The 25,746-nt window shown below is 58.1% G+C and overlaps 2 long non-coding RNA genes across 2 annotated transcripts; one reads left to right on the forward strand and one right to left on the reverse strand.

Annotated features, from left to right (window-relative positions):
- Positions 1 to 361: 361 nt before the first annotated feature.
- LOC147344578 (uncharacterized) lies at positions 362 to 15,721 on the reverse strand. Its single transcript, XR_015155490.1, has 2 exons — positions 15,533 to 15,721; positions 362 to 538 (listed from the first exon to the last, which is right to left on the reverse strand). It is a non-coding gene; the product is annotated as an uncharacterized LOC147344578 (long non-coding RNA).
- LOC147344579 (uncharacterized) lies at positions 14,399 to 16,032 on the forward strand. Its single transcript, XR_015155489.1, has 2 exons — positions 14,399 to 14,867; positions 15,208 to 16,032. It is a non-coding gene; the product is annotated as an uncharacterized LOC147344579 (long non-coding RNA).
- Positions 16,033 to 25,746: the final 9,714 nt, after the last annotated feature.

The raw sequence follows: 25,746 nt of genomic DNA on the forward strand, positions 1-25,746 counted from the left end.
CCTTCACTCTGCCCCTGCTGATCAGAGCACCAGCTTCATCAAGTACCACCCCAGGATCCGGCTCACCAGCCACAGGTGGCCAGGCTGGGGAGGCGCTCCCTGGCTTAGAGTCAGCATCTGTGGTTCCTTGTTAGCCTCCTGGGGGCCCGGGAAACTGGCTCCATCTCTCCCTATCCACCGCCCTCCAGAGTGGGCATGGCCTGCTGCTCAGAGACAGAGTCCTTCAGACCTGTGGAGACAGATTTACAGCTGTGCTCCGAGTTATAAAAAGGAAACCTCCCCTCAATCTCACAGTAAATCACTTAAAGCAATACTTAAATCAATCACTTGAACCTCCCAGCAGCACAATAACTCACCATCGTTACCACGTGTGGAGTTGCATCATGTTTGGAAAAGGCCTGTTAGCATGTGACAGAGTCACAGAGGATCCTGGGAGATGTGCCCGTGCTGCCGGTGGGGCCGCAGTTCAGTGGGGGTTCAGGTCGTCATCCAGGAAAGGACGGGGGCGGGGGGCAGGTGTTGGCAGAGCCCTCGGGGCCTGTTGGGATTTTATTGGTGATGTTATTAAAGCCGAAATTGAAAGAACAAGTTAGCATTCCTTAGACCAGAAAATGACAGAGTTTTTATGAGAATGAGCAAATGCTTTTCAGCCTTTTGCATCTAAATATCTTCCAGGCCCACACCCAGGGAAGGGCCTCACGAATCCTGTGGCCATAACTCAGAGTCTGTGCAGTCTGGGGCTTGGGTCCCAAGCCTGTGCCTCCACCATTTGGCCAGGCTCCATCCTGGGCCAGGGGTCTGGCGGGAGAGGCCCTGAGGGCAGCTCGGTGCTGGCCGCCTGTCCTGGGGGTCTCTGGAGCTCTGAGTCTGAAGTCGCCCTGCCGTCCCTCCAGGATGGGATGGGCAGGTGTGTCATCCCGTCCCTTCTCCGTGATTCCCTTGCAGCTGACTCAGGACGGCGCCGTGGCTGCCTAGGTCCCAAGGAGGCCCCGCCCCACTTGGGGAGCAGAGAGACAGAAGGTCCGGGGTAGGCCACCGGCCAGTACTTCTGGTCCTCAGTCGTGGAGCAGACACAGACCTGGAGGACTCACTCCCTGGCTTCACGAGTCCCTGTAACACTGCAGTGATCAAGACTGCTCACAAAAGAGCAGACACGTGTGTCAACAGAACACAACAGAGAGCCCTGAAATAGACCCACGTGAATGTAGTCACCGATTCTGACAGAGACACACAAGCAATTCAGTAGAGAAAGGGCGAGCATTCCAACGACTGGAGCTGGGACCCCCCCGACAGCAAAGGGTAAACTCGAGACTCACTCAAAATGGGTCATAGCCCCAAATGTAAAATGCAAAATTGAAAAACTCCTAGAAAGGAAAATCTACATGACCTGGGGTTTGCCAATGAAGTTTTAGATATGACATGGTCTAAATTCATGATCCGTTCAGAGAACAAAAGGATGAGTTGGACTTTATTAAAACTAAAACTTCCCACTCTATGAAAGACACTGTTAGAATGGAAATACAAGCCACTAACTAGGAGAAAATATTTGCAAAACCACAGCTGATCAAGGATTCAGATCCAGAATACACATACAACTTCTAAGGGTCAATGACAAGAAAACAAACAGCACAACCTGAGACTGGGGAAAGATCTGAACAGACGCCACCAAAATAGGTCTGTGGGTGGCAAGAAAGCACATGAAGAGAAGCTCCACCGCATGTGATGTTAGGGAGACAGACGGGGGCAGGAGACCTCTGCACACCGGCCCGGAGAAGGCAGTGGCAGCCACGCCAGTGCTCCTGCCTGGAGAATCCATGGACGGAGGAGCCTGGAAGGCTGCAGTCCATGGGGTCGCTAAGAGTTGGACACGACTGAGCGACTTCACTTTCACTTTTCACTTTCATGCACTGGAGAAGGGAATGGCAACCCACTCCAGTGTTCTTGCCTGGAGAATCCCCGGGACGGGGGAGCCTGGTGGGCTGCCGTCTATGGGGTCGCACAGAGTCAGACATGACTGAAGCGACTTAGCAGCAGCAGCAGCAGCAGCACACCGGTCAGAGTAGCCCACACGCAGACCTGCCAACACCAGGGTCTCGAGAGGAGTCAGAGCAACGGGAAGCCACGCTCCTGGTGAGAGTACAGCGCTGCGGCTACCGTGGGAGAGAGTCCGAAAGCTTCTCTATGAGTCTAACCAGTCTCATTGCGTCTTCCAGCAATCACACTCCTGCGTATTTATACAACTGATTGACACTTCTTTGTCCACAAGAACCTCTGCACAAGAGTGAAAAGGTGTAACCGAACAGGGCGTGGGGCCTCCTAGTACAGACCTTCCCACGTCCTCTGCCTGCGTCTTGTCTGTCGAAAAATTCAGCCTCCTCGGTTTTCCCCGAGTCCCAAAGAATAAGTTTAGTCCGAGCAGTGAGAAAACACAGAAACAAAGGACCGCGGTCAGGCAGGACGGACGGTGTGTTCAGCCGTAAAATAAAGCCCAGGGCCTTTACCTCTCCCTCAGGGGCTATAGATAATATTGAGCTGTGTCCTGTGAGCTGCTGTGCAGGTACTGAAGCCCCCAAGTGGGAGAAGCTGACTGCATGCTGCCCACCAGCAGTAGACCCCAGACCAGTTGGAGCCAGAAGGTTGATGATGGTGACGCCCGGTGACCTCACCTCCAGCCAATCAGAAGAAGGTCTATGAGTTGGCCACACCCCCAACCCCTCCTCCCTCACCCTGTCTTTAAAAGCCTCTCCCCCTAAGCCTTCAGGGAGTTCAGGTCTTCTGAGCACGAGCTGCCTGGACTCCTTGCTTGGCACCTGCAATAAACATCGCACTTTCCTGCCCCACAACCCGGGCAGCAGACTGGCTTTACTGTGGGCAGATCCAAGTTTGGTTCAGTAATGACTCCAGCACCCCGGGTGGCACACAAGTCCAGAGAGGGCTCCTGGCCTGAGGCTCTTGGGTCCCATCCAGCCGTGGCCTGAGCACCTCTGTCTCCGGGGCAGGCCCAGGAGTCAGGGCTGTGGGTCCCATCCAGCCGTGGCCTGAGCACTTCTGTCTCCGGGGCAGGCCCAGGAGTCAGGGCTGGCCACTGCCCGGGTGCTGCCGGCCTGTGCTGCCTTCAGCCCTGTGGTCAAGGAAGCAGGCGCTGGGCCTGGTCTGTGTGGTCTGTGAGCCTCTTTGGTAAGTGACGGAAGCAGCGGGTGGCTGCGAGCAGTGGCCCTTCAAGCCTCTTGACCACTTTGTAGACTTTTTACTTAAAAGCGGTCTGAAGCCGTCTGCACTTACAGCACAGGAACCCCTGTTCATTCTTGTAACAACTTAAGTGGGAAAAGAATTTGAAAAACACATGATAAGTGCATATGTACAACCGAGTCATGGTGAGGTACACCTGGAACTAACACAGCATTGCCAATCAGCCACTTGTTGCCGTTCGGTCACCACGTCGCGTCCAACAACTCGTCACTCGTGGACAGCAGCACACCAGGCTTCCCTGTCCATCACCATCTCCTGGAGTTTGTCCACATTCATGTCCATCGACTCGGTGATGCCACCCAACCATCTCGTCCTCTGTCATCCCCTTCTCCTCCTGCCTTCAATCTTTCCCAGCATCAGGGTCTTTTCCAATGAGTCGGCTGTTCACATCAGGTGGCCAAAGTTTTGGAGCTTCAGCTTCAGCATCAGCCCTTCCAGTGAATATTCAGAGTTATTAGGCTTGACTGGCTTAATCTCCTTGCTGTCCAAGGGACTCTCAGGAGTCTTCTCCAGCACCAATATAAAATAAAAGTATTGAAATGAGGTCAGTACAGATTTAGCCTCCAAGGCCTGGTCGGCACTCTTCTCCACAGGCGAGCTCTCTGCAGGCAGGTTGGGGTTAAATGCTGTTTGTCCCAGCATTTCCGGTGTGCTGGAAACACAGATGTGTCCTTGGAGTTTCCGGGTTCACTCCCTGGCAGTGGGGTGAAGATGCAGTTTGGGAAACAAGATTCTGATCTTTTGGAAGCAGGAGCTGTGATCTGAGCACACAGATTCGTGTTGCGGATAAAGACCAAGCCTCCCCACTCCACAACCACGGAGGGGGCGTTCCGTCAGACTACGGGCGACTCGGCTGCTAGAGGCCAGGCACGGCTCCCTGCTGAGCAGCCCTGCTGCTAACAGCACGTCCCCACTGGGCCTGTGGAATTCACCCACAGTGTGTGTGTAGCAAGAGGTCATTCTGTTTTATTGCCAACTTGTGTCTCATTGGGTGAGCTGTAATTTCCTACATTCATCTGACTGCTGACGGGCATCTGGGTTGCCTCTAGTTTGGGGTTTTATGACTAAAGCTGCCAGGAGCATCTGTCCACAGGTCGCTGTGTGACGTGTGAGCTCATTGCTCACAAGTATATCCCTCGGAGTAGAACTGCTCAGTTGCAAGGTAAGACGGCTTCAGGTCAGTTCAGTTCAGTCACTCAGTCGTGTCCGACTCTTTGTGACGCCATGGACTGCAGCACGCCAGGCTTCCCTGTTCTTCACCAACTCCCAGAGTTTACTCAAACTCATGTCCATCGAGTCAGTGATGCCATCCAACCATCTCATCCTCTGTCGTCCCCTTCTCCTCCTGCCTTCAATCTTTCCCAGCGTCAGGGTCTTTTCCAGTGAGTCAGTTCTTCACATCAGGTGGCCAAAGTACTGGAGTTTCAGCTTCAGCATCAGTCCTCCCTATGAGTATTCAGGACTGATTTCCTTTAGGATGGACTGGTTGGATCTCCTTGCTGTCCAATGGACTCTCAAGAGTCTTCTCCAACACCACAGTTCCAAAGCATCAGTTCTTCAGTGCTCAGATTTCTTTATAGTCCAACTCTCACATCCATACCTGACCACTGGAAAAACCATAGCTTTGACTAGATCTTTGTTGGCAAAGTAACATCTCTGCTTTATAATATGCTGTCTAGGTTGGTCATAGCTTTTCTTCCAAGGGGCAAGGGTCTTCATTTCATGGCTGCAGTCACCATCTGCAGTGATTTTGAGCCAAAAAAAATAAAGTCTCTCACTGTCTCCACGTTTCCCCATCTATTTGCCATAAAGTGGTGGGACTGGATGCCATGATCTTAGTTTTCTGAATGTTGAGCTTTTAGCCAATTTTTTCACTCTCCTCTTTCACTTTCATCAAGAGGCTCTTTAGCTCTTCTTTGCTTTCTGCTATAAGGGTGGTGTCTTCTGCATATCTGAGATTATTGATATTTCTCCCAGCAAACTTGATTCCAGCTTTTGCTTCATCCAGCTTGGCATTTCACATGATGTACACTGCATATAAGTTAATAAACAGCCTTGACATACTCCCTTCCTGATTTGGAACCAGATCTAACAAAGGCTAACAGAGTTTTGCAAGAGAACGCACTGGTCATAGCAAACACCTTCTTCCAACAACACAAGAGAAGACTCTACACATGGACATCACCAGATGGTCAACACCAAAATCAGATTGATTATATTCTTTGCAGCCAAAGATGGAGAAGCTCAATACAGTCAGCAAAAACTAGACCGGGAGCTGACTGTGGCTCGGATCATGAACTCCTTATTGCCAAATTCAGCTTAAATTAAAGAAAGTAGGGAAAGTCACTAGACCATGAAGGTATGAACTAAATCAAATCCCTTATGGTTATACAGTGGAAGTGAGAAACAGATTCAAAGGATTAGATATGATAGACAGAGTGCCTGAAGAACTATGGACGGAGGTTCATGACATTGTACAGGAGGCGGTGATCAAGACCATCCCCAGGAAAAAGAAATGCAAAAAGGCAAAATGGTTGTCTGAGGAGACCTTACAAATAGCTGCAGAAAGAAGAGACGCTCAAGGGAAAGGAGAAAAGGAAATCTGAATGCAGAGTTCCAAAGAATAGCAAGGAGAGATGAGAAAGCCTTCCTCGGTGATCGATGCGAAGGCTGCTTAGCGTCTTCCTACACTGCCCAGTGTCCCCCCGCCCCCACCAACACGCGGTGTGGCCGGTCTTCCAAGTTTTAGCCGCTCTAAGAGGTGCTTTCCAATTGTGATGCTGGAGAAGCCTCTAGAGAGTGACTTGGACAGCAGGGAGATGAAACCAGTCCATCCTAGAGGAAATGAACCCTGAATATCCACCGGAGGGGCTGATGCTGAAGCTGAAGTTCTAATACTTGGGCTACCAACCTGAGGCAAAGAGCCGACGCATTGGAAAAGACCCTGATGCTGGGAAATAAAGGCAGGAGGAGAAGCTGCGACAGAGGGTGAGATGTTGGACAGCATCACCAACTCAATGGACATGAATTTCAGCAAACTCTGGGAGATAGTGGAGGACAGGGAAGCCTGGCGTGCTGCAGCTGATGGGGTCACAGAGTCAGACACGACTTGGCGACTGAAGAACAGCAAAAATTGGTGTGCAGCTGTTGTTTTAATTTCCTGGGTGACTAACAGCATTGCTGCCTTGACCACTGGTGCGTCTGGCTTTGTAAAGTCCCGGGTCAGATTTTCTGCCCCTGCGGGCCTTGGGCTGCTGGCCTTTCTGTGACCAGGCTCTCAGCATCCTGAGAGCACAGCTCCTCTATCCCAGCGTGGCCGGGTCTCTCCCGGCCTGTGACTTGCCTTTCTGTGTTCTCTAGCAGTGTCTCTCAAAGGGGAGAACTTTTCTGTTTGGGTGAAGTCCAAATTCTCAAGTTTTTTTTTTTTTTAAATGATTTCTAAGTGTTTAGGAAATGTTACCTATTTCAAAGTTGTGGGGATCTTTCTCCTGTGTTTTCGTCTGGAATGTTCACAGGGAGCAGTTTTTCAGGGAGGTCTCTGTCCCGTCTGAGTTAATGTTTGTGCTTGGTGTGAGGTAGGGGTCAGAGTTCTTTTTTTCCCTCCACAGAGACATCCGGTTGTTTCAGCACCATTTGTTGAAAAGAATTATTCCTTCCCCAATGAACGATCTCGGCACCTTTCTCAAAAGTGAGTGGCCCATACGACTGTGGGTGGATGTCTGGACTCTGCTCCCTTTACTGCCGTCTCTCCTTATGCGAATCCCACCCTGTCCTGGTGACCGTAGCTTCACAGGAGACACTGGCGTCGGGCAGCGTGAGTCCTTCTTGGCTCTTTTTTCCCCGAAATTGGTTTGCCTCTCCTCTAGTTTTGCCTTTTCATATCAGTGTTAGAATTGCTTTGTTGATTTCTTCAGATTAATTGGGCTGCATTAAATCTACGCTTCAGTTTGGAGGAAATTGATACCTTAGCAACACTGAGTCTCCTGAATCATGTGACCTTTATTTCACATAAATATTCTTCTTTTTCGCTCAGCAACATGCAGTGTTCAGTGTGGGGGTCTTACACGCGTTCTGCTGCCTCTGTCCCACACATGTCATATTTTAATGCCGTCGCACATTTTTCTAACTCGGTTTTATTTCATTAGGGCATTCTAAGGCTCACAGCAGGGTTGAGTGGAGGGTCCAGAGGTTTCCGGCCCAGCTCACGCCCCACGTGCAGCCTCCCCTGGTGAAGCCCACTTTTCAGAGGGGGTTTTGTTACAAGCGCTCCGCTTCTGTTGCACACGGTCGTCACGGGGTCCGGTGTTTCCACCCCTGCTCACTGCTGGTGCTTTTGTACACCCTGTGGGTCTGGACAAGTGTGTGGTCACACGTGTCCCTCCTCACAGCGTCCCACAGAGTGATTTAACTGCCATGAACATCCTCTGGGCTCCACCTGGGCAACGCTGTCTGTCCCCACCCCTGGCAACCGCAGACCCTTTTATCGTCGCCATGGTTTTACTTTCCCCGAGTGTCACAGAGTTGGTCACACAGTCAGCAGCCTTTTCAGACTGGCTTCTTGCACTCTGTAATAAGCATTCGAAGTTCTCCCCTGTCTTTCACGGCTTGGTGGCTCATCTCTTTGTAGCCTGAGTAATATGCCATTGTCCGGATGGGTCACAGTGTATCAATCCGTTCACCTGCAGAAGGGCTTCGTGGTTGCTCCCAAGTTTGGGCGCTTATGACAAAGCTGCTGCAAACACTTGTGCACAGGCTTCTGTGCGGATGCACGTCCTCAGCTCCTTTGGCTAAACGTCAAGGAACGCAGTTCTGGACTGATGATATGGTAAGAAGATGGTTACTTTTGTCAGAAACCGTCGGATCGTCTCCCGGAGTGCCGCACCGTCTGCATCCCCCAGCGAGAGGAGAGTCCTCGCTGCTCCGCGCCTCTCCGGCGTCAGTGCTTTGGGGCTTTGACCGTCCTAACAGGTGTGCGTGGCAGCGTGTGCCACTTTACACTCTTCTGACGCCATGTGAAGCGGAGCCGCCTCCATACGCCCCTTTGCCACCTGTGTGTCCCCTTTGCTGAGGCGTCTGCTCAGGTCTTTTGTGAAGCGGAGCCGCCTCCATACGCCCCTTTGCCACCTGTGTGTCCCCTTTGCTGAGGCGTCTGCTCAGGTGTTTTGCCCGTTGTGTAACCGGGTGTTTTCTTCTTGTTGAGGTTTAAGAGTTCTTTTGTTTATTTGGAGAGCAGTCCTTTATCAGATGTGTCCTTTGCAAACCTTTTCCCGCAGCTGCAGCTTCTTTTCTCAGTTGTTCACCTGGTCGTTAGCAGAGCCGAAGTCTTTAATTTTAATGAAGTCCAGCTTATCAATTCTTTCTTTCTCAGATTGTGCTGTTGGTGCTGTATCTAAAATGCCGTCACCAAACCTAAGGGCCTTCTCAGCCTGAGGGGGGCGGGCCGAAAGGGCAGGGGCTGCAGATCCGTGGAGAACAGAGCCCTGCTGCCATCAGTGGGTCCGCGTGCAGCCCCAGGGCCCTGCAGGAGGGGAGCCCCTCCAGCTCCCGGCTCCCCCCACCCGCATCTCCCACCGACATGCTCGTCCATGGCTTCAGAATCGTCCATCCGCCCATGGGTTAGGCCAGGCACACGAAAGCTGTGTGTGTGACTGTGTGTGTGTGTGACTCTGTGTGTGTGTAACTGTGTGTGTGTGTGTCTGTGTGAGTCTGTATGTGTGAGTCTGCTTGTGTGTTTGACTATGTGTGCGTCTGTGTGTGTGAGTCTGTGTATGTGGGTGCATGTGTGAGTGTATGTGTGAGTCTGTGTGTGTATGAGTGTGTGTGTGTGACTGTGTGTGTGCGTCTGTGTGTGTCTGTGTATTGGGTGCATGTGTGAGTCTGTGTGTGTGTCTGCGTGTGTCTGTGTGTGTGAGTCTGTGTGACTCTGTGTGTGTGAGTGTGTGTGTGTGATTGTGTATGTGAGTCTGTGTCTGTGAGTGTGAGTCTCTGTGTGTGAGTCTGTGGGTGTGTGAGTCTGTGTATGTGGGTGTGTGTGAGTCTATGTGTGAGTCTGTGTATGTGGGTGCGTGTGTGAGTATGTGTGAGTCTGTGTGTGTGAGTGTGTGTGAGTCTGTGTGAGTCTGTGTATGTGGGTGCATGTGTGAGTCTGTGTGAGTCTGTGTGTGTGTCTGTGTGTGTGAGTCTGTGTGTGAGTGTCTGTGTGTGTGAGTCTGTGTGTGTGTGTCTGTGTGTGTGTCTGTGTGTGTGAGTCTGTGTGTGTGTGTGTGAGTCTGTGTGTGTGTGTCTGTGTGTGTGTCTGTGTGTGTGAGTCTGTGTGTCTGTGTGTGTGTGTCTGTGTGTGTGAGTTTGTGTGTGTGAGTCTGTGTGAGTCTGTGTATGTGTGTGAGTCTGTGTGTGTGTGTGTCTGTGTGTGTGAGTCTGTGTGTGTGTGTGTCTGTGAGTCTGTGTGTGAGTGTGTGTCTGTGTGTGTGTGAGTCTGTGTGTGAGTGTGTGTCTGTGTGTGTGTGTGTCTGTGAGTCTGTGTGTGTGAGTGTGTGTCTGTGTGTGTGAGTCTGTGTGTGTGTGTGTGTGTGTCTGTGAGTCTGTGTGTGTGAGTCTGTGTGTGTGTGTGTGAGTCTGTGTGTGTGTGTGTGTCTGTGTGTGTGTGAGTCTGTGTGTGTGTGTGTGTGAGTCTGTGTGTGTGTGTGTCTGTGTGTGTGTGTGAGTCTGTGTATGTGGGTGCATGTGTGAGTCTGTGTGAGTCTGTGTGAGTCTGTGTATGTGGGTGCATGTGTGAGTGTGTGTGAGTCTGTGTGTGTGTCTGTGTGTGTGAGTCTGTGTGTGTGTGTGAGTCTGTGTGTGAGTGTGTCTGTGTGTGTGTCTGTGGGTCTGTGTGTGCGGGTCTCCCGTCCTTCCGTCCTGAAAAGCCTACAAGCAGTGCTTCCCAGGGTCTCAGTTTGGGGGAGGGTGATGGGCAGACTCCAGGCGCCGCCGTGACCCCCGCTGTCCACCGTCTTGCGTGAGCCTCTCCCGTCGGGTGTGTGTCTGGGGGTTGGCCTGGAGCTGGCCCCACCCTGCCTGACCCCCCACAGATGAAGGGGTGCTGTGGACCCCCGTCCGGGGGCTGTGTCTCTCCAGATACGCCCATCGCAGCTCATGTTTCTGGCAAACCCCGGATGAACCGGGCAGTTTCCAGCCGTGGGGGAGCCCAGCTGGCCCGCTGCGCCTCCTGGGGCTCTGTGGAGAGGGGACAGGATCTCCCCTCTCTGGGGGCTCCATCCTGGCTCCTGGGAGCAGCCCCCTCGCTCGCGGGGTGACTCCCCCCAGGCGAGGGGCGGGGGCAGGAAGCCCCTCCCTAGGCTGGTGCCCGCCCTGTGAGCATGCCGGGCACGGAGGGTCCCTAGGAGCCTGGGGCTCAGGCACCGTCTGGTCCAGGCCTCTAGGTGGGCTGACCGCGGGCCTGTCCCACTTCGGGGAGCTGGCTCTGTGTGCTGGGATGGGAGGGGCAGCCGTGAGCAGTCGAGGGGTCCCTGCTGTGCTGGGACAGGTCTCTGCAGGCTGGTGACGTCCCTGGGGGCCCGGAGTAAGGCGAGATGAGGCGGTGAGTGGCCCTGCCAGCACCGACTGTGTGAGTCTCCCAGGCCTGTGTTCCCGGATGGGCCTGGAGCCCCCAGGCCCCTCTCCCCTCAGGAGGCACCTGGGGTCCCCGCACCTTGACTTTGTGCTGAGGCCCAGGAGGCTGGTCTCAGAAGGCACTTTGCTGTCTCTGGGAGAGCTGAGTGGGACTCGGACCCTCTGCCAGGGTTCCGGTGATGATGGCCAACCGGGGGGTGTGGGCGGCCCGGCCGGCCTTTCTCCACTGAGCTCATTCTGGTGGGTGTTTCCAGAAGCGCCAGCACGCACACGCGATCGCTGTCCCTGTCCCCTGAGGCCCAGGACAAGCCCTGAGAACACCTCATTCCCCGACTACAAGCCACGACTAAGATCGGCTTCAAAAAACATGAACTGGGCCACGCGTCGGGGGTGGGGTCCGATCCCACAGAGCCCGATTCCCCGACTACAAGCCACGACTAAGATCGGCTTCAAAAAACATGAACTGGGCCACGCGTCGGGGGTGGGGTCCGATCCCACAGAGCCCGGGGCCGTCAGCACGCCCCCGAGGCTCGGACTGTGGCCAGCGCACCTGAGCGTCTGACTCTGCATCAAAGTGTTTGTGCGAAGCTCAGCAGAGGTTTCTGAGGAACAGGAATGCCAACAGCCACCCGCCCCACCGACCTGCCCGTGGTGCTTCGATGTAGCTCAGCCACTGCACCCCAGGCCTGGCCCTTCAGCTGCAGCCACGTGGTCGAGTGAGGGCGCACACCATCCCCAGCCCTGCACCCCCCAGCCCCCGCCAGCCCCCGCACTGAGCTCCGACCCTGGCTGTCTCCTCCAGGCCCCCCTCCCCTACCCCCCTTACCCCTTCTGGTCACTGTCCGGACCTGGGGCTGCCTTCTCGCCCTCCCCTGCCCACTTTCCAGGCCCCCTGAGGAAGAGAACCACTGGCCGTGGCCCTCACCCGGCCTGCTCCCTTCTCCCCACACCCAGGACCCCAAACAGGTTCCTGACGCCCGGAGCTGGGGGTGGACGCAGGCCAGGCGCCAGGCGTAAGAAAGCCGGGTCAGTCTTGGTGGGAGTGGAGCCCCTGGAGGGATGGCCAACACTGTCAGGGGCCCAGGTCCGCCCACAGGGCCTGGCCCTGCAGGCTCCAGGAGCGGGGTCCCAGGTGAGGGGCCCTGTGCGGCCGTGCTCACAGACTGGGAAGGACTGGGAGTCTCTAGGCTCCTCCCAACCCCGCCCGAGCGTCCCTGGCCCTGCGGGGTCACGGCAGAGCACACGCCACCTCTCAGAGAAGGGCATCTGTCTTCCCAGGGAGTCACCTCCAGCAATGCCTGGAGGTGAGGCCGTGAGGGCCGCCAGCTCCCCATGCGCCCACCGCCGGCTCAGGCTGCGGCCTTGCTCTGGGTTTCCCTGCTGCAGTGCAGGCCTGGAGTCTTTGAACCACCCAGACAGTGTGGATTTTACGTTGGCAGGTGCTGGATATTTTTGTGATCCGGTGCATATTCTGGGTTTTGTTCTAGGATTCTGTTAAATTTCTTAATCCTTGTGGATCTGGCTTCTTAAGATTTGTGTGGAGGGACCAGGGTTGTGTTTTTTCCAAGGTCCCTATTTTCCACCAGGGAACCCTTCCAAGGATCTACCCAGGGCCCAGGGGTCGCGAGGTTCTCTAATCCAGCAGGAGGGAGCCTCCCTCTAAGCTTCTCTCTGGCCCGTCCCCAACCTCGGTGGCCTCCGCACACACCTGCTGGTCAGGATCCAGGAGGATGCACGTGGAACCCCGGAAACCCTCCTGGCTCCTCTCCTTGTGCAGACACAAGCGATTCTCGGTCACAGGGGTCAGGCCGGACGGCCCACCCCCAGAGTCTCTCCCCCCAACCCTTCCCACCCGGCCCGCAGACGGGGACCCAGCCGGGCAGACCGTAATCAGGATGGATTGTTCGCAATCATGCAGCTGTGGGTAAGTTTCCCAAAATAAGGGCCTGAGGAGAGAGATTGGCAACTTAGCCCTCGGCACCAGAGAACTGGGAAGAATGGAAAAACCCAGCAGGGTCGGGGGGCGGAGCCTCTCGCCTAGACGCTGCCCTTGAGCTGCGCTACCCTGGGGACACTCTGGTCCCACTGACCACCCTCACCTGGACTTCCCAGCGCGCATAGGGCTGCCCTAGCCTCTGCTCTGACCCTCAGGTGTCCAGCCCCCGCAGCTGCTGAGGCTCTGTCCTCTCAACCCTGATAGGACGACCCCGGCCTGGACAGCGCGTCCCCGAGACCCCATCCCGAGGGCCATGGTCTACCAGGCGTTGGGACCGAGCCCAGGACGGCTGCCACCTGAGAACACTTTCTCCGCAGAGAGAACTCTCCACGGTGATGTGGAGGAAGGGGGGCCCCGGGGCTGCGATGCGAGGGTGTCACGAGTGGTGGGGACCCCCACTTTGGAGCAGCCAACTCAGCGTCAGGCCAGGCCTCCCTGAGGCTCCAGAGGAGCCAGAGGGAAGTCATGCCTTTGCGCTCAGGTCGGGCCCCAGAGCGGAAGCCCTGGTCTGCACCCAGCCTGAGCCCCTCCATGGGCTGGACGGGGCTAGGCAGCTCCTCCAAGCCCGGCCTCTCAGAGGTAAGCGATGACCCTGGGCCCTGTCTGGACACAGCCTGAGCCCCTCAACGGGCTGGGCATGAGCAGGCAGCTGTGAGCCCAGTGGGGCCAACACCCTGGACCTGATGGGGCTCCTTGCCGGGTGGGCACTGAGGGGTCCCTGCCTTCGGGGGACACTCTGACTTTGAGGTGGACACTCTGCCCCTCTCCTCAGACTCAGCTCTGCCAGCATCCACCCATGATCCTGGGCTGTGCTTGTCCGTGGCCTCTGGCCTGGGCAGTGGGTCCCTGCTCGTGGGGCCCGGGACGTGGTTCTAGGCAGAAATCACATCTTCAAACCCACATCCCTGGACAACTCCTGTGTGCACGCCAGGCCCGGTGTGCACGGGGCCCCCACACCTCATCTCCCAGGCTCGGCATGGAGTCGGGGTGGGGGGCGCCAACCTCACCAATACCAGTCAGTGCCCGTCTTTCCACATTTCCCAATCACTGTGGTTTTGACCCAATTTAGTGACCGACGATGCTGGGCACCTTTAGGGCATGTGTTGGCCATCTCCGTACCTTCTCTGATGCAACATGTATTCAAACATTTTGCTTACTTTCTATTTGGGTTGTTACTGAGTTATAGGAGCTCTTTATACATTCTGGATACAAGTTCTTCACCAGATCCATGATTTCAACGATGTCCTTCACCCTGTGCTTTTCATTTTTACGTCTTTTGAAATCCAGTCTTTTGATTTTTTTAAATTGTTGTGCTTTCTGTGTTGTATGCAAAAAATCTTTGTCTAACCCAAGGTCGCGAGGTCTTACTCCTGTGTTCTTGTGGAGAGTTTTATACTTTTAGTTTTTCATTTAGGTCTTTGATTCATTTTGATCAAATGCGTCTTTTTTTTAAATCCTCCTTCCCGCCCGTGGGTGCTGACTTCCCAGCATCGTCACGTGTGGAGAAGGCTGACCTCTCCCCAGTGAGTTCCGCCTGTGCCTTTGCGGGAAGTCAGCTGACGGTGAGCGTGAGGGTTTATTTCTGGACTCTGGACTCTGTCCCACTGCTCCGTGCTCTGTCCTTGTGCCGAGCCAGGCTTGACGGCTGTGGCCTCACAGTCCATTTCTAAACTTACTTTGTTCTTCTTCGAGATTGCTTGTCCTCTCCGAGGCCTTTGCTGTCCACACAGTAGGTCCCGGTTTCAGCCTCTGCAGCTGTTTCTGGCTCTCGATGTCAGAACCTTCCTGAGCCTCTCGCCGTCCCCCACCTGAGCCCGCTCAGGGTCTGGGGGTCCAGGGCTGCAATGCTCAGGGTGTTGGCCCCGTGGTGGCTGAGTGGTCACGGGGAAAGGGGCTTCTGCAGGTCAGCAGGCTGGGCTCTGGCTGTGTGCTCGGGGCTCGGTCATGGTGTCTGATGTCCCCCAGCGAGGGCCCTCGGAGAGCTGAACTTCCAGAGAGTTGGGCCACCCAGGTAAGTGGCCAAGGGGCATGCCTGGGTCATCTCACGGAAGGGCTGGGCAGGACAGGTGGACTTGAATTTTCTCTGTAAACAGCCTCAAACCACATGCCGCATGGAAGCCTCTGTGTGTGTTAAGTCGGTTCAGTCCTATCTGACTCCTTTACAGCCCCATGGACTGTAGCCCACCAGGCTCCTCCGTCTATGGGATTCTCCAGGCGAGAACACTGGGGTGGGTTGCCGTGCCCTCCTCCAGGGGATCTTCCCCACCCAGGGATGGAGCCCGCGTCGCTTATGTCTCTGGCACTGGCCGGCGGGCTCTTTACCACTAGTGCCCCCTGGCCTCCCCTTCCAGACCGAGGCCAGCTGGGACTTGCCCCCCAGACAGAGCAACGTCCCTGCCTAGAGCCCTGGGCCAGGACCCGAGCGACGGCAGAGCGGAGCAACAGCCAGGCCCAGGGCAAGGACCCGAGCTCAGGCCCAAACGTCCTGGGCCCTCAGGGACGCAAGTGGAAGCACCCTCATCAAAGCAGCCTGTGAGAGGGCGTGCCTGCCACCAGCCGCTAACCCTCCAAACTGAAGCCATGGGCGTGCGTCCAGCCTGGCTTGATGAGCGTGTCCAGGTTGATTTATGGAAAGGAATTTCCCCACAGTACTAAAGACATATGAAGATACTTTACCCAACCTGTCCATGGTTTTCAAGGCTTCAGTGTGTCTCGTGGATGAACCTCCAGTCTCAAGCCCTGAGATGGGCGGTGGGTGTTCCAGTGTCTCCCTGGGGAGGGGCCCCCTCGATCACTCCTCTCGTCTCCAGCGATCTCAGGAGTAGCTGGATCAGCCTGGGTACCCCGGGCCTTGCTGGGATTCCCAGAGCTGCAGCGTCTGTGAGCACCAGGGCTGTTGGAATTGCGTTGCAGCTGCGTTCCTGCTGACATCCTCCCCAGGGCTGGACCATCACCAGCAGGAGTAACAGAGGTTCTCCTGGAAGGGAGCAGGGTGCTGGATGGACTCCGCCTCTCCTTTATTTCTGCTTTGTTTGTGGTTTTCTCTAAATTCCCGTTTTGTATACTTTACTTTCAAAACACTTTAAGGGAGGTTTATAAAGGATCGTTTTTGCCTTGGAGAGAAAACAAAGCAACCTCCTGTTAAAAAGTGCCAATAAAACAGATGTCTGGCTGAACGCTGAGGATTTTCTGTGGCTAATGGATTTTAACAGCCTAGATGTAGGAAGCATTTTTGACAATTAGGTCTAAACTATTTATATGTGAAAAGCTGCCATGACAACCTGGACGCTTCCCAGAGCTGGCGGGTGAGGGAGGCAGCCGGGCTGATGTGCACGCGTTCCCCCTCCCCGCCAGGCACATGTGCCCTCCCTGGAGCCAGGACCCCCAGCTCTGCCTGTACCCAAGTTCAGCAGCAGTGTCCTGAGGCCCCCAGACAGCCGGTGGGAGGGCTCTGGCCCCCGTCCTGGGGTGGATGGACAGGCCACCCCTCCCCTGAGGCCCAGTCCATGGGTGGATGGACAGGGCGCCCCAGCCCTGAGCCCCAGGTGCTGCGAGAGCCCCCAGGGTGCTGGCGCCTGCCCTTCACCTTCACCCTGGGGGGGGCACAGTCCACTGGGTAGCCTGACCCAAACCCCTCGGGGGCCCACAACCCCCAGAGCTGGTCCTGCCCGCGGGGGCCCCAGAGGTAGCCTCTGCTGTCAGCTGTGTCTGGAGCTCAGGGGCGCCTCCCCCAACGCTTGGCCTTCGCACCCAGAGTCGGGGTGGGGTGGCTCCCACCAGCAAGGGGGTCACCAGCCTCTGACTGGCCCCGGGGTTCCTGGCGCCAGCAGCCCCCAGGCAGGGGCAGCAGCCTGGAGGGGGCGGGGGTGCCCTGTGGGCCGTCCCCTGTCACCTCTGCCGAGGTTGTCACCATGGTTACCTCGACCAAGTTCCCTCACCTTTCCTGCAAGGCTTTCTCTCAAGAAAGTGAATTATTTAGTAAACTAGAATTTTTCCATGCTCTGTTGAGTTTCATGCCCTCCCAGGGGTGAACCCTGAGGTTTCCTGTAAAACCCACCCCCTGAGCCAGCAGGAAGCACCCACGTGGCTGCAGGGGGGTGCCGACCGCCCTGGTGTGAATGCCACTGAGGTCTCGACAGGATATCGGCCAGAAGATCGCCCGCGGCTCGGGCCAGGCCTGCCCGGTGTCCCCGGACCTGCCAAGCCCTCTGCCTGGATGGGAAACGAGCCGGCTGGGCTGGGATGGAGCAGAGGCTGCCCCCACCCGCACGGTCCCCTGCCCTCCTGGCCTTCTTGTCTGGACATTTAAAGCTGAGACCGTGTCGACAGGAGGGCTTGCGGCTCAGCTTCCTAGTGCATATTCGTCCGTCCCAGCGGCTGTAACAAACACCCGGGTCTCTGCACAGTTCACTTCTCACTCACATTCCGTCCAGGCCAGTCGAGGGGCCTCGCCTCAGCGGTCACACAGGGGCCAGGCTTCGGCTGTGTATTGGCGCACACGCGTGCACACGGGCCAGGCCCGCCCTCCGGCGTGGCGGACCACGGTCACCCAGGCGGAGCCCGGGCCTGCGCCCCAGCCCCGCTGCCCCCAGGCCCGCTGCCCCCCAGCCCCGCTGCCCCCAGGCCCGCTGCCCCCCAGGCCTGCTGCCCCCAGCCCCGCTGCCCCCAGGCCCGTGTCGTGTTGCTGACACCGGCTTGCTGTGTTTAAAGAGATCCCACAGCTTACAGAAGCAGGGGACGCCTCTGCACATGCAGCCGGGGGCCTCAGAGTGGCCTGGGTCCCACCCAGGGGACCTCCCCACACGGCAGCTCCCCCATCCCGGAGGGCTCTGTGAGTGCCTCCCCGCCCTCCTCCCCCCCCTCCTCCCCCCTCCTCCCCAACTCCTCACCCCACCCCTCCCCCGCCCTTCTCCCCCTCCCCTGTCCTCCTCACCCGCCTCAGGCAGAGCGACCGGAAGGAGTGGAGGGGAGAGCAGAGACCCGGAGCCCCCTGCTCCCACCCTGTGAATCATCCAGAGGAACGTGCGGACTCAGAGGACCGTGAAGCCTGAGGGAGAGAAGCGAGCGGGGAGGATGAAAGGCAGCCCCTGTAGAGACGCTCGGAGCAGAACAACACGTTTCTGTGAGAAGTCCTGCTGCCGTCAGATTGTTCTCTTCCGACATAGGAAACGTCCTTGTGTCTGAAGCACGGGTACTTTTTAAAATCTGGGCTTTTATATTTAATGAAAATAATGCACCCTCCAGTCAGTGCTGCAGCCGCTGCTGAAACGTGACCGTTTTCTATTCTTAGTGGACTCTGGTCACCCGGCCAGCGGCCGCCCCTAGCTGTCGAGTCTCGGTGCCCTGGAGCCCTCGAGTGTAGCTGGAGGCGCCCCGGGCGTCCCGCCGTGGCCTCCTGACCCGGCAGCGCTCACTGCGGAGGTCAGTTCTTGGTGACGGTGGGGTCAGGTCCCCAGGACTGCGTTTCTGGACACCCGGCTGGCGGAAGCACACGCTGGCACGTCAGGATGAGGTATGCGGCTGCCGTGCCTGGGACCGTCTCTGCCCATGAAGCCGGGGGCCATCTGAGGGGGCATCTCATCACACCCAGAAGCCCGCAGATGCCCCGACCATGCACGGAAGGGGCCGCGATGGGGCCCAGGAGCCACAAGCTCGCTGGCGTCTCCCTCTGGGCCTGGACACCTGGACGGCACACGTCGGGACTGCCAGGCTCCTGCGGCCGGGAAAACATCGGACCGGAACAGAGTCACTGTGGAAACCTCCACCGGCCCTCCTCCGGCTCCACCCCCGCCCCCGCCCTCCACCCTTCCTGCTCAGAGGGTGCGCACGGAAACATCCTGAAACGGGCGCTAAACTGAAACAGTCTCCCCGCCGACTCCAGAGTCAGAAGCCGGAGGGCCTTCCTCTGCCTCACGTGGACACAGCACGGATGTCAGCGGGGGCGGGCAGTGCGGCCAGCGTGTCTTTTCTCAGGGACCTGGCGGTCAGCGCCCTGGACGCTAGGAGGAGACAGGTCACGGTGACTCTGAGAGGAGCCCTCGGCCTGAACTGGGCACTGCTCCCCCTCTGGTCGCTGCAGGTCCCGGAGACCATGGGCCAGTCGGTGCGGGCAGACTCCAGGCTGCAGCCACGTCCTGAGTTGCCCACTCTCGGCTCAGCGCTGGGGCCCCTGCCCACCTGATGCCACCTTGTGGACACCTCTTAGTCCCAGAGAACCGTCTCCGTGAGGCTCCCTCAGGGGGAGGCTCTCATCTCAGGGGAGACCCAGAGGCCGCTGCCGTCTCCCAGACCAGGCAACCTGTGCTCCGTGTGCCCTGGCCGCCTTTGTGGGGAGGGAAGGGGCAGGTTCCTCGCGGCCCCTCCCCAGGGCCTGGAGACCACACCTCTGGCCACATGGGTCTTAAAGACCCAGGAGCGCGTGTCCACACAGACAGTGTGCTAACTCAGCGAGGGAGCTTCTTTGCTGTGTGTTTTCAGCAAAGAGCCGCAAGGAGTGACCAAGGGGCTGGAACCCAGTGTCCATACCTCAGCGCTGCCCACAGAGCGTCTGGGCAGGGGCTGGGCTCATCCGCACACACAGGCGGCAACAGAAGGCCAAGTGGCCGTCGAATCTGAATTTCAGATGAACAAGAATCACTTTTTTTAGTTCGTCCATTGTGGTATTTGGGACATTCTCATACCGAAATAATGTTTATCTGAAATTCAAATTCTACCGGGCATCCTCCTCTTGGTTGCTAAATCTGGCAGCTGTTGGCCACAGTTCAAGGAGGCAGGAGGCAGGTGAACCTGGGCAGCTGCCCCGTGTTTGTAGAAACAAAACCAGAGAATGGAGACTGGGTCATAGTCTGAGGGCCCAGGACCCGGCTCAGACCAGTGCACAGTCACAGGTCGGGGCCGGGGGCCCGGCGACAAGGAGCAGAGGGTCCTCTGTCGGCTCCGGCCCAGAGCCAGGATGGAAAACGTCATTCCTCCTGCAGTGGACGGAGGGACAGCATCGTGGTTCCGCATGAGCTGCTCGGGGGCCACGGCTGCAGAAGAGCTTCTGAGAAAGCGTCACCCCCGCCCCCCGCACTGTCACCCCCACCCCCGCCCCCTGCACCGTCATCCCCGCACCCTGCCCCGTCACCCCCACCCCCCGCCCCCTGCACCGTCACCCCCGCACCCTGCCCCGTCACCCCCACCCCCTGCCCCGTCACCCCTGCCCCGTCACCCCGCCCCCCTGCAGCATGACAGGTCCGGGAACAGCTCATGCCCCCTCCACCCACCCCCTGGGACGTTTGCCATGAGACTGTGAGAAGCCCTTCGGGTTGGGGCCTGGGCACCTGTGACAATCCGCTGTAAAGACGGTCAGAGCAAGCTGGTGAGGTGGTCCTGGGCCCTCTGTCCTCCCTGGATCAGGAGGGGAGCGGCCGTCCTGCCTAGCAAGGAGCTGGGGCTCTGGCCGAGGCTGTCTCCGCAGGCCGGGCTCCAGCGCACCTGGCAGTCTTCTGCTCCCGCCGCCTTTGGGAAGCGTGTGCGTCCGTCCTGCATTTCAGTGTTTCACCACCGCCTCTCCAGGCGACGTGCTCACCCAGCGCCCCCACCCCGTCCTGCTGCTCCGGGGGGAGGGGGGCCTGGGCTCTCAGCCCCCTGAGGAGGCCCCTCCTAGCCTGCTCTCTGGAACCTTTGTGGTCTGAGAGGCACAACCCATTGACCCCGAGGCCTCCGCACACACTAGGGTGCTGCTCGTCTCAGGTCTGGTCTGATGGCAGTGAGATCGTGAGCACAGAGCTCGTCTTTCCCGGAGGCTTGTGTCTGAGCACTGTAGAGACAGCCTCGTGGGCCGGCTCTCCCCCAGCAGATGCTGTGAAGTCCGCGCAGTTTTCAGGTCTCCCTTGAGGGTCCCCACTGGGCGGTGGAGGAGCTGACCCGGGTCCCAGGATGTGATTCTCAGGACCCACCCAGGGAGAGGCGATGCTCCAGGGGACAGGAGCAGACCCATGAGCCCGGGGGGGTGTCCTGTGCAGTGAGGGGTGAGGGGGTGAGGGGTAAGGGGGAACCATGAGAGGAGCGGCCGGGGACGGAGCACCAACGCTGACCTGTGAGGTCTTCATGGCAGGTTTCAGTTCAGAATCAAGGACACTGTGGAGCCCCGAGGACCGTGGACTCTGGAGGGGAGGGTCCTCCTGGGGGCTTGGGTGGCCAGATGGAAGCAGGCTTGGGGGCCTGGCCCTGGGGGTGCTGATCACAGGCCCAGCACTCAGCCCTGCAGGACGGGGAAGTGCTGCGTCCTCACCAGGCTCCTACCTGCCCTGTGTGGGTCTCCCGGACAGCGCAGTCACCAGGCCGAGGAGGTGATCCCCAAGGCCCCAGGCAGGGCTGCCAGTTCTGGCCAACCCCCTCCCAGTACCTGGCACCATCGCAGGCGACGGCAGCCACTTCCGTGCCTGAACGCCACTTGGGAGTTACCACGCAGGACCCCTCACCCCCCATGACAGCCTGTCACCCGGTGTGTCCCCCCCTGCCCCGACCTGGAGCAGCGCCTCCCTGCGGGGTCCCCTCAGGAGAGCCAAGCTCTGTGCCCGGGGGCCCGCATGGCCCTGCGGCTCCCCTGCAGCCACACGCGGTTGACGGACTCAACCGGGTGAGGCCCCAAGTCCCTGGGAGATCCTGTCTGCTCCAAATGTCAGAGACAAGTGGGCCTTCACAGGGCACGGGATACAGGCACCTGCACTGCACACACTCATACATGTGCACACGCACATGCGCCGACGCCCCCATGCACATGCACGCACACCTTGGTGCACACGTGCACACACTCATACTCAGTCACGTGCACACCCATGTACACACCCTCCCCGGGAGTCCTCTGGACTCGTTTGCTACCAGTGCCAACCCTCCTAGCTGAAGTTTCTCAGCTGAAACCTCGGGGCAGCTCATCCCAGAGTCTGCTCATCCAGCGGCCGGCGCCAGAGGGCAGACAAGCAGGTGAGCAGGGAGGGGGCCCCGTGGGGGGTGTCCGGCATTGTCCCCGGGACTCTCCTGTGGCAGCTCCTGTATGGGGAGAAAAGAATTTCTTGACCTGGTCAACACTCTTCCCTGCTGCAGCCCAGACTGCTGATCTGATTTTTAATTCTATGGTTTTATCCAGGGTGGGATTTTTTTAATGAAAGGATTTTCTACCCTTAAAAAGTATCATTTTGCTTTTATAAAGTCTGCAGAGGAGCCCTGTGATTCCTTTTTTGTTCAGCACATTGTATTGAGCCAGGAGGCTGGAGCTTCGTTCTGACAGTTTAATGTCTAAAGACAGCTGAGGCTGCCCCAGCAAGATGCTCTTTCTGAACAAATGAAAAGATACATCTTTACAGATTGAGATAAAAAGTGATGCTGTTTTGAGTCTGAAACGTTTTCTCTTTTCATGTTGTGTAAATGTGCGCCATCCCCCAACCCCAATCCTCCCCTGCGTCGTCCAGGCTCCAAAGCTCGGGTCTGAATGCGGTCAGGCAGGCGGCCAGCCAGGACCCTCCACTGGCCGAGGAACTGACCGCACACTCTGCCAGGACAGGGTGCTGGGCGGGGACAGGCTGCGGAGGGGGCCAGGGAGGCTGCAGGAGCTCACCTGCCTCCCGGTGATCCAAGAGGAAGCAGGCCCGCCCACGGCTGGCGCAGGGCGTGGGCTCGACGCGGGGATGCTGAGCGAGCTGGATGGGTCCTTGGACACAGGTGAGGACACCAGGGGGCGCCCGCCACACGGGCGCGGAGGACGGGCCACGGGCGCGGAGGACAGGTCACGGGCGCGGGACCACCGCAGCTGAGGCTGCGGAGCAGGGGCAGGGCTGGAGCTGGGCCCTGTCCCGGTCGGCCCTGCTCAGGCTGCCGCACAGCGGTTCTCTCCCGCCCAGACCATGCCTCACTCATCCACCCAGATTTAGGTTCTGATGCTCTTCGGATGCGTCCACATGACGACATAGCCACGAACAGAAACGATTCTGGAGGGAACACTGACCCAGATGCCCCCGGGAGCCAAGACCCATCTCTGGTGTGGGCTCTGCGGGGGCAGCCTGGACGGAGGGTGGGGCATCATCCTTCCCTCGTCATGGTGGCTGCGGGTCCACGGGGTCCACTGGCTCTTGAGATCAAGCCTGTGAGCACCACCCGGAAAATGTCCACCTGCTCCAAATCCCTCTCTGCACCGGGAGATGGTTCTGACGCTTGTACGTGCACAGGCTGACACCTGGCTGACCTCGGTTCACACCTGGCTCACACCCGGTTCACACGTGCTGACGCCTGGCCGACCTTGGTTCACGCCTGGCTTACACCCCGTTCACACTTGGCTCATCTTAGCTCATGCCTGGCTCATACCTGATTCACTCTTGGCTCATCTTGGCTCACCCATGGCTCACTCCTGGCTCACACCTTGCTTGCACTACACTCATACCTGGCTCATCTTGGCCCACACCTGGCTCACGCCTGGCTCACACCTTGCTTGCACTGCACTAATACCTGGCTCATCTTGGCCCACACCTGGCTCACGCCTGGCTCCAAGGCCAGGAACAGTGTCCTAAGGGAAGGCTCGCTTTGTCCCCATCAGGCTGCAGAGGTACTTATGGCCCCCACACCAGGCCTGCACCATCCCGTGAATTAGGAGCATTTCTCAGTTAACATGTTTCTCTGTAGCCCTTCAAAGGTAGCATCAGTGAGCCTGGAAGCTTCTGGATCACGTATGCCGATCAAGGAGAGTGTGGATGGACATTTAAACTCCTCTCAAATTCTGGTTCTAAACACCACAGCTGTGGGTGCAGAGCTGAGAGCAGGAATGGGCTCAAACCACTGCTACAGAAGTGAGTTTTGAATTATAGTCTATTAAATCCAGACACTTGATTGTCACTTGGGTGACCTTGGGCTTCTGGCAGCTAAAAATATCTGGACTCTGAGCTTGAGAATGATTTCTGTGAACAATCCATTAGGCCGTCAGCTCTGAGTATGGGGTTGGGGAGTTCCTCTCCTCCCAATTCCCACTGGCGTCTAATCAAATAATCAGGCATCGTCAGAAGACTGGCTCCCCTCCCCCGAGTCATGGGGACAATGTCATTTTGGAGGAATCCGCTGAAGTTCGGGGCTGCTTGGAAAGAAATTTGCCAAAGGCTGTCACCTCGAGGGCCAAAGGCAGGTCACATGGACACTTCAGGATGAGTCTCAAAATCCTGCTTCCTCTGCAGGACAGACATGTCCCACAGGGCCCCCATCAGGACTGCTCTCAAGGGCGTCCGGCTACGTGGACCTTGACAGGAATAGCACCGGGTAGCCAGTCCCGACCTCGCCAGGCACCAGAGCTGTGCCCTCCTCTCCCGACTCGTCAGGGCTTAAGGACGGGCCCTGTTAGCAACACTGCTTCACAGGACGGCCAACGCCGCCTTGCAGCGCAGAAATCGCGTTAGCGCGCATGCTCCCGAGCCAGGCCCAGCAGCCTGACCCCAGCCAGGCCCCCAGCCCCTCTCTGCCCCTGACCAGGCAGGGCCAGGGCATGGGGGCCCGGCAGGGGAGCCTCTGAGTTTCTTGAAGATGCTGTGCTTCCCAGGGCAGTCTGAGCAACACAGGGCGCATCTCCGAACAAGGTGCTGCACAGCCCGGGCCACAGGGGGCCCGCCTGGGCCTGGTGAATAATGAAGCTTCCTCAATAAAACATGCGAGTCAGATGGACCCGCAGACCAGCCTTGCTTCTTCTCTGCAGTGAGAATGCGGAGCTGTGCGCTGTGTGGCCTGTTGCGGGTCAGGCAATGGACGCAGAGGCAGCGCTTGGTCTGGCGCCAGCCTCCCCTTGCCTCTGCCCTGCAGGCTGCAGGCTGGCCGGACCCCTGGGCACTTGCCCAGCCCTGAGCTGGCACAGAGCCGGCGGAGCACAGGGGTGGCACAGGGCTGGGGGTCGCTTCTCAAGGACACGCGGGGTTGCAGCCGCCCACACTGAGGGTTCTCATGGAGATGTGGGGGCCCCTGCCCCCGCTCCCCAGTGGGTCACCCAGAGAGTCCCTCACCTCTCGCCTGCGGCTTCCAACACCCCAGTTCCTATACCAGAGCCCACAAGCTTCCTCCAAGGCTGCTGTCAGGCCCGTGTGCAGCCGTCCCCCGGATCAGCAGCCCCCCAGGCCCGAGTGCTGGGGCGTCTGTAGGTGGTTGCCATGGAGATGGCACCCCCAGCCCCAGACGCAGCCCCAGCGATGGGCGGGCCAGGCCACGCGGGCAGAGGCAGCCGAGGCTGGACTCTGGAGCCCGTGGTTCCAATGCCAGCACGTCTCCCTGGGGTCCCTGTCCCTCACCCAGCCCCCAGGCTCAGGCACTGATGTTCTAGCTGAAATACAACTCTGAAGCCCAGCACCTGAATGGCAGCGAGAGCCAGGCGCCCGCACGCGAGGCCAGGGGCCAGCCAGGACTCACCTTGGCTTCAACGCCAAACGGTTTGTTCCAGATGCTGCAGCCCCTCACGGAGGCCAAGGACGTGCTGTCACCATGTGGCCGTCAACAGGAGAGGAGGGTCTGGCCCTCGTCACAGACCCTGCCTTGGGGCCGCTTTGGCCCACGGCGCCTGTGGACACTCCCTGCGTCCTCTGGCTGCCGAAGGCCCTACGTCTGGACCACGAGACCACGAGGCCCTCGCCCAGAAGCCACTGCTGAGGGCACGTCTGCGGGCCGGCCCATGGTCAGGAGTCCCGAGGTCTGCTGCCCCAGCAGGTGGGGGCAGACGGGGCGAGCATGGAGTGTGGAGACAGGAGGCAAGGTCCCACCCCCCCAGCACAGCATGAGTTAGACGCTGGGAGGCTAACGGCCGGGGTCCTCCATACCCACTGCCTCCTTTGAGAGGCCCCAGCTCCTGGGTGCTGAGACTCAGGGCCTCTGAGGATGGGGCTTGGATGGGC

Source organism: Bos grunniens, chromosome 26 (assembly GCF_055505025.1).
Source record: "Bos grunniens cultivar Pamir isolate PY7600 chromosome 26, Bosgru_T2T1.0, whole genome shotgun sequence".
NCBI lineage: Eukaryota > Metazoa > Chordata > Mammalia > Artiodactyla > Bovidae > Bos > Bos grunniens.